This window comes from Eufriesea mexicana, unplaced genomic scaffold (assembly GCF_001483705.2).
Source record: "Eufriesea mexicana isolate 0111107269 unplaced genomic scaffold, ASM148370v2 scaffold2646, whole genome shotgun sequence".
Classification (NCBI taxonomy): domain Eukaryota; kingdom Metazoa; phylum Arthropoda; class Insecta; order Hymenoptera; family Apidae; genus Eufriesea; species Eufriesea mexicana.
The window spans coordinates 2,649,666-2,657,637 of record NW_016910740.1 but is presented as its reverse complement, the minus strand read 5'-3'; the positions used below and the strand labels follow the sequence as shown (position 1 = coordinate 2,657,637).

At 32.3% G+C, this 7,972-nt stretch overlaps 1 protein-coding gene across 1 annotated transcript in view; it reads left to right on the top strand.

The window, feature by feature from the left end:
• sdk (sidekick cell adhesion molecule) overlaps positions 1 to 7,972 on the top strand; it is a 70,400-nt gene that overhangs the window by 48,389 nt on the left and 14,039 nt on the right. The window lies entirely within an intron of this gene.

Genomic DNA, 7,972 nt, shown 5'->3' with positions numbered 1-7,972 from the left:
TTAAACGCTGATTATTAAATATTCTGGCGGGAATTTAAATCTCCATTCTTTTTGTTTAAATTGTCACGATTTTCTATAACCTCAATGTCGTCGTTATTTTAATTTTCCAAGCATTAATTTGCGCTCGAGATAGCTAATTTAATTCTAAAACGAAGTTAAATTTATGAAAAGATAATAAAAATTTTATATGTAATACCCTCGAGCATGAATAAAAATTAAAATACGTAAGGAGGTCCAAATTCGTAAGATATAATATTAGCATAATAATATTCTGATATCATAGAGTAATCATAGCTTTCCATAGTTTTCCAATAAACATGGAAAAATAAATTGGAAGTGTAAAATAATTTTTATTTGGAATTTTATTTCTCGTGAAAATTAAATTCGAATATTCATTTGATAGTGTTTACCTGAATATCTTTGTCATGGTTGATATATTTTAGACTTGGAAATATCCCTTTCGATTATTTTACTTGATTAATCTGATATTCTCATACCAAATTTTCTCAGAATCGTCTACAAATAAAATGATTTCCAATTTATTTCTTCATCAACTAGCTACTATAACTATCCAAAGTATCAATCAGATGCAGCCTATATAACTAAAAATATACGATTACAAAATAAACATTTTCGTATCAACCCTCTATACTTAAAGACTCAAATTTGCTATGGAAGAATAACACCGTAAAATTTTATATAAAACCATTTTGTTCCAATATTTCATGTATCACTACATCATCTTAAATTTAACTATCAATCATTATCACATTTCTCTGCTATAGTATACACTGCTATACTACACTATACTAACTGCTGTAGTATCATCTACTATAGTATATAGATATAAAATGGTATTTATCATCTGAATTTACCATACCATGACAATTTAATTACAGGATAATTTACAAGCGAGGGATGTACATTTCTTTCGGTAATTGAAAGTATTTTATTTTAATTTTGCTATAATTCAATATACGTTATTGACTTGTATAAAGTCAATTTGACGTCGCGTCAAAGGTTAATGTCGGCCATAAATCTTGAGGATTTTACTCGGGGGCGACTCATGGACGCCTTCTCGAGTGCAAAGGGTTAATAAAAATTATATAACACTGAAAATCGTGAAAACGAATCCAACGAATGAGCTTGACTCACTGCACGACGCACAGGACCCAAGTGCAGAGTGTAAAAACAGCACCCGTCGTGCTCCACTTGTTAAAGCTCTTCGAGTATCGCTCTTTCATGTCGCTATAAGCAACGCGTACGAAGCTGCTGCTTCTTATTTCAGCCTGACCGCATTAAAGTTCCGTCTTATTTCGGCGCGCTGAAGAAAACGGGGTAATCAGCTCGTCTCGTTTTTCCCTCACGGTCGTCTGAGAAAACACGCCTAGACCTTATTCGCTCTGTCCTCCATTTTCCCCTGCACGCCGTGCTTCCTCTGGACAGCAACCTGTTGTACGTTCTGTCTTTCGTGCTTGTAAATTTCCTCTCACTCGCCGGTTTTCCGTTTTCCATTTGGCTACCCGAATTTTCCTGAGGTTACATCGAAATTGGAAATTTAGGATAATTTTTTAATTCTTGGTACTCCGTCGCCATCATGGGGGGAGGGGGTTATGAGGTATTTCGGTTCGTTTTCATCAATGAAGGTTAGGGGAGTGAGTAGTATTATTTTATAAATTAAAATAAGTTTTGTAATTTTTTTAATTTATAGATCGTGATTCTCTCTTCTTTCTTAATTAAATTTTTCATTTTGGAAAACTTGGTCTAGATTAATATTTATTAATATTTTGTAAACGAGGTTTTGGGAAATATTATGTATTAATTATTGTTGTTTTTGTAAGCGATTGTTAATATCATTTTGATAGTATTATATATTTTTTGTTGATGAGATAGGATAAATTTTATTAATGTATGTAAAATAATAGTTATGGCTTTTATAATAATCGTTTAATATATGTTCCAATCCAGATGGACTTTTATGAGAAAAATGGCTTCGACCACAAAGGGTTAATATACCTTTGTGTTCCATAATGCCATTCACCTCTATTGATATAAGCTTAAGGTCGATACACAATGAGTCACAGAGGTATTCATAGATATCCCTCGAATTTTAATCAACATCAAACGTTTGCCATTTTTTATAACTTAAATTTCAAAATTCTTTTTGTTACTGAGAATATATATATATATATTCAATTAATATAGTAAAAGTAGTAAAAAGGAATATTTAGACTTATTTTATAATTTTTTAATTTATTTAATATAAAGGTATAAAATATAACTATTCAAAATTAAATTAAATTATATATATATACATTGTATTAAATAAAGCCAAGAATTTTGTAACTAAAATAAAAACAATATTAAGGAATCCTTTAGTGGATTCATTTTCTTTCAAATTTAAATAATAAATTAATTTTTTATTATTTTATTTAATTTTGAATAGTTATATTTTATATCTTTGTAATAAATAAATTAAAAATTATGAATATTCTTTGTTTAAATATTCTTTTTTATTATTTTAATTATATTACGCTTTTCTGATGAAAATTTGAAAATCGGATTAACCGGTTTCCAGAAATATCATAATCCGAAAAATTAGTTTCTCCAAAAATCGGTTTCTTATACAAATCCTAGTAATAAGCAGCGTACGAGGACTTTTGAGACACCCGGTACAGTTCAACCTAATACCGATAAGATTCGCATTTACACGATATACTACTGCAATTTGGAATAAACTCGTCTTAACCATTACATCACGTGGAATCTCTAAACACTGATGAATTTCGAGAGAAAATGAATGACGGTCCTTAAGAATCGGTTAAAGGGAAACCATGTTCTATAAATAAAAGGGTGTGTTGCGTGTTTATCCATGGAAAACTAATTTTGGTCTGATTAACGATCTGTTCCTCTCCCTTTCTTCCTACCAAATTCGAAATTCGAGGAATCTATAGAGAAATGCACACGCGTAATACCAAAAATAATTCCTCTACGAGTTATCCTTTATTTTTACAATTTCATATTTATCTGCACTCGAACAGATATTTCTCTCATTTTAGATTTCTCTTCATGTCTAACACAGCCACGAAAGTTTCTCTTTTATGAATGCATAGCTAATGAAAATTAATTAACTTAATACCTCATTTCACGTTATGTCGGGTATTCTAAAAATTCGGAACACGACCGTTCCCAATCTATTCTGTTCGTATATAATTAAATCTCATTTCATTTCGTTTCGTTTCGTTTCGTTTTAAATATTGGAAAACGATATTTTCGAGAAATTCTTGTCTGTATATTCTCAAATTTCGAAAAACATTTTGACATCATCTTTCTCTGTGTAACATATATCGTCTTGTACCACTTTACTTATCTCGAGTTGCCCTTCCTTGTAATTTGCAAATGCTGTTCGAAGATACCTGCAGCAAGATCCTCCTCGGGGCAGTATTTGTAATTTTGTCGGGAAAAATATACTCAGATATGGTGGGATATTGGCACGAGAAAAAATCAAAGATATCGCTATCGCGTTCGTGCAACGAAGTGGTTAAACCGCGAGAAATTGTGTGCCTTTTCCGAAGGAAAGTGTATTTATCGTGACGTAATTCATCGTTGCAGCCAACGCGACTGATTACACGCTCGTGAAAATAGAAACTGTCAGCCAAGCATGACAGTCTAAGCTGGTACTTGAAAAATAATGGTCGGTTATTTTTCTTCCCGCCTTTCCGGCTTTCCTCTTTCAACAAACCCGTGAGACTGCGTGCTTAGGGAAATTATCATCGAGACGACCATCGATTATTGTTTCAGTGGTCGTTATAATTTATCGAACCACCGATCAGCGTACCTCGTTACTCTCTGTGAATCTTATTTAACGCGAAGACAGCTTCTTTCACCGCAACTGAGATTGGTTTCTTTCGAGCGTATCGAAGAATGCAGTTTCTCAAATTGAATCGACAACGATTTCTCGTTTTTCGGAGAATATCTATTTTATTTATCGTCCGTTGAATGAATTTGCTTTCTGCATTGTGTGGGAAAAATTTGGTGCAATACTTTTTGGTGGAACTTTTTTAAGAAGCATATTAATAAATTAGTAGTCAATTTTTGCGATATAGAAATTCTGGTGATAAATAAACGCTGTTGGTAATTTTTCAGTAATTTTTTAGTAACTTTTAATATTTTGGGAAATTCTTTAATAATTTTCAACATTTTCGGTAATTTTTCAGTAATTTTTTAGTAATTTTTAATTTCTTTGGAAATTCTTTAATCATTTTCAATATTTTCGGTAATTTTTTGGTAATTTTTAATATTTGTAATATTATTTTTAGTAATTTCTAGTATTTTTGGTAACATTTTAGTAATTTCTGTTTTCGGTAATTGTTTGATAATTTATAATATTTTCGATAATTCGTACCAATTTCAGTTATCTTTAGAAAAAGAACTAAGAATTTTGTTAGGATCTATAAAAATTTTTAAATCATGTTTCTCAGTTTCTAGTAATTTCTTTAGTAATTTGGTAACATTTTATTCCTTCAGCCTTTTATTCAATGTCTCTCGATGTTACAGCCCGAAACTCGAATAAACCTCTCGAAACCGAGATCAAGATAATCCTCTCAGAAAGGCAAAACACAATCCGTTTACTCCAGTGAAACTGTTTATTTTCCATGCAGCCCTCTCGCGAGATTAAAAACGTTATCCACTCGACGCCAAAAGTCTCGAGAACACATCGTTGTCGTAAAGTGTTCTCGGTCGTTTGTACAGCTGAGACTTTCCTCGGAAATAATCATCTCACGGTCTACTCCAATTATGCTCTATTAGCGCGTTAATCCTCGAATCAGTTTTTAATGAAGCTTAACCGCGTTAGCGACCACCTGTAATTCGCGATTTTATTTGCCAGTCATTGACCGTGAACGCCCTAACTTGATCGACTTTTGGTAATATATCGACGATCTAGGAGTAAATAAATTCGATAGAAAATTTTATTCGATGGCATTTGTTGTCTTCGAGTCTTGATATTAACACTTAAAAACCGATATCAGATATACGTGATTTCATTGATCGATGATTTTCTTATCGATCGACACCATGAGAATGTGAGTTTGCATTATTAGTTTCAAATGATATGTCATATTTTGAGGTAATTATAATATACACCAGAAAAATATGCAAGTAACAGTGATCTCTAGTAATCTCTAGTAATCTCTAGTAATTTCTAGTAATATGTAGTCTGTACTTAACGTCATATCTATGTAAGGAAAATTTCGTTCAAATGAATCTTCAAATGTTGCATTACTTCTTAATATTGTCCCTTGATGATCGCCCAAAAATTACCGCCATTTTACATTCGAATACAGCGAAAGGAATACGCATAACTAAATCCTATTTCATATCCTTTAAATTTATAAATAGAATTAATAAGAAAACATAAAAGAAGATAAATATTAAAATATAAAGGAAATCTGTATAACCACCATTTTTCCCCACGCACCATTACTTGATACCATAACTATCGACCTGTAAAGTGTACATAGATATATTATACATGAATAATAATAATCGAAGATTTTTATTTAAATAAAAGTCAGTAATTTTGCCAGAAACAATTACCAATTTTGATAACTGCAAAAATAAAAAGCCTGAAAACAGTCATTTTGACTAGTGTTGTAGTTGACTAGTAGTTCTAGTGATAATACTTAATACCAACAGTAACAGGTTCAAGTAACTATACAATTCCTATTTGAAAGCATCGAAAAGCGATACAACCAGAAATTATAATTTATAGTTGAATTTTTATCTTCACGTGCAGTCGCAAAATGGACGAATACACAAATGGCGGACACGCAGACGAATTCAGGAACGATTACAGGAATAAACGGAACCATTGGATTCCGATGCAGCGCGAATGAACGGAAAAGGGTTCATAAAGTTATAGTTTATAGTGCTTACGTGCGTTATGCACCGAATTCCGTGCAACAACCACTGAGTCATCAGGTTTAGGCGCGCGTAATTTACGGTGTACCAAAAGGATGAAGAGGAGAGGAAAGAATGCGAACAGCCGGATGCCGTAGAGCCGAGTCACATGAACGTAAACCGACACGTGCACCCTCTTTTCTGACACGGTCCGATGATTTTTCAGATGGGGGCGAACGCGTTGCACTTTCTCATCGGCTAACCGACGAATCCACCGCAATGTCCGACGTGTTTCCCTCGATCTTCCTCTTTGTTTCGTTAATTGTCCCGTGTACGTTCCTTTCTTTCCTTAATTGTCGCCCAAACTTTCCTTGTAGCGAGCAGACCTGGTAAATTGGACGAAAAAAGTCCTCGAGATAAGGAAAGAGCACGGGCCTTCAGGGATTCCTTGAATATTTCTTCTTTTCCTCTTTCTTTCTTTAATTAGGTGAACAGTTTGATCGATGGTTACAGCGAAGTTACACTGGAACGTGTGATTACAGAAACATTCGGTATTTATTTTTCTATAATTGAAGAATAATGGAATTTTTATTGATGAAGAGGTTCTCCTGAATATTGTATCTTTTTTTCGAATAAATTAAAATAAATAATTTTGTTGGATGGTTGGTGTTTAATTAGATTAATTAGAAAGTTTAATTAGAAAGAGTAGCTAAAAAATTGATTAGGAAATCTTGGGATTTTTAATTGGTCAAAATAATGAACTTTTGGAATTCCCCTAAACATGATACCTTCTTTTAATAAAATATCTTCAATAAAATTACAAATTATGGTATATCGATTATATTAGAACTCGTAGTTGCAGGAAGATTCGATATTTAGCTACCCTGAACAATTTAAAAAATTATTTTGTTGCAGTTATATATAGTGAGGTTTTCAACCAAATCATAGGGAGTTTTATTCCGCTATTAATTGGTGTAGGGATACAAACAGATGTTTCATTTTTCTTTCCTTGCTTCCAACGTAGAAAGTAACAATGTATGCAATCCGGTATCTTTATAATTCCAGTAACTTCAAGCATGATTCGTCGTCATTGTATTTAGGTTCTTCAAATTATGTGCATTCCTGGCGTTAATTCCAAATTCTTTCTGGTAATTTCCCGATGTCTCGTTACAGCACATGTTGGACGAAAAAATTATCAGCTAAAGAAAAGAATGCATGATTTTCTGACTTCCTTATTTGTATACTGTATTCTGCCATAAAAAATAATATTATTTTTTAGGTTTGTATTTTTATCACAAAATATTCCTCATCGTTACTATGATGTATTATATACTATCCACGTACATAATATTTATTTTTAATTTCCAAGTTGCAATGCAAGAAAATTAAAAAAAGTACACGATAATCTTTCCATTTGGGAATAGAATTATCTTTTTTCCAGGTGGATAAGATATAAGAGATTAAAATTAAGATTTTGACGTAACATTCAGAACTGGTTCATGGAGTTCCGTTCGTCTTCCTCAATTGCAAAGCCTATTTGTCGAGTACTTTAGAAGCCACTCCTTCACTCAGTTTGTAACGAGTTTATGACTCTTTCTCCAATTTTTTCGACGTCAGAGTCATACGAAGCACGAGATTCTTTAAAAGATCATTATCCCAATTTAACATGCGTTTTTTTTTTTGCTGTTTTACGTCCTTTATTCGTCAAGTAACTCCCCTGCCAAAAATCTGAGAAATTGGAATAAAATAAATGGATATTTTCGCAGTCCAATTTGAGTGATCTTCGAACCGGTTTCGCAGACTTTGGAAACATATTTGGGAGCTATTTTTCGGCTTTTTCGAATTTTACAGACTTTTTATACATCAAAGAACTCCTAAGCCTAAAAGAGATCTAAAGAACAGGCTAAAAACACTAATATTTAAATTTTTTTTGAAAATTGATTTTTCGCTGATTTCAATGATTTCGCAGACTTCGCTGATCAAACACTCGTATACCCAGATTTTCGAAAGTAATTAATACTAAACTCATTAAATACTTTACATCTTAATTAATAATCAGTTATTGAACTTC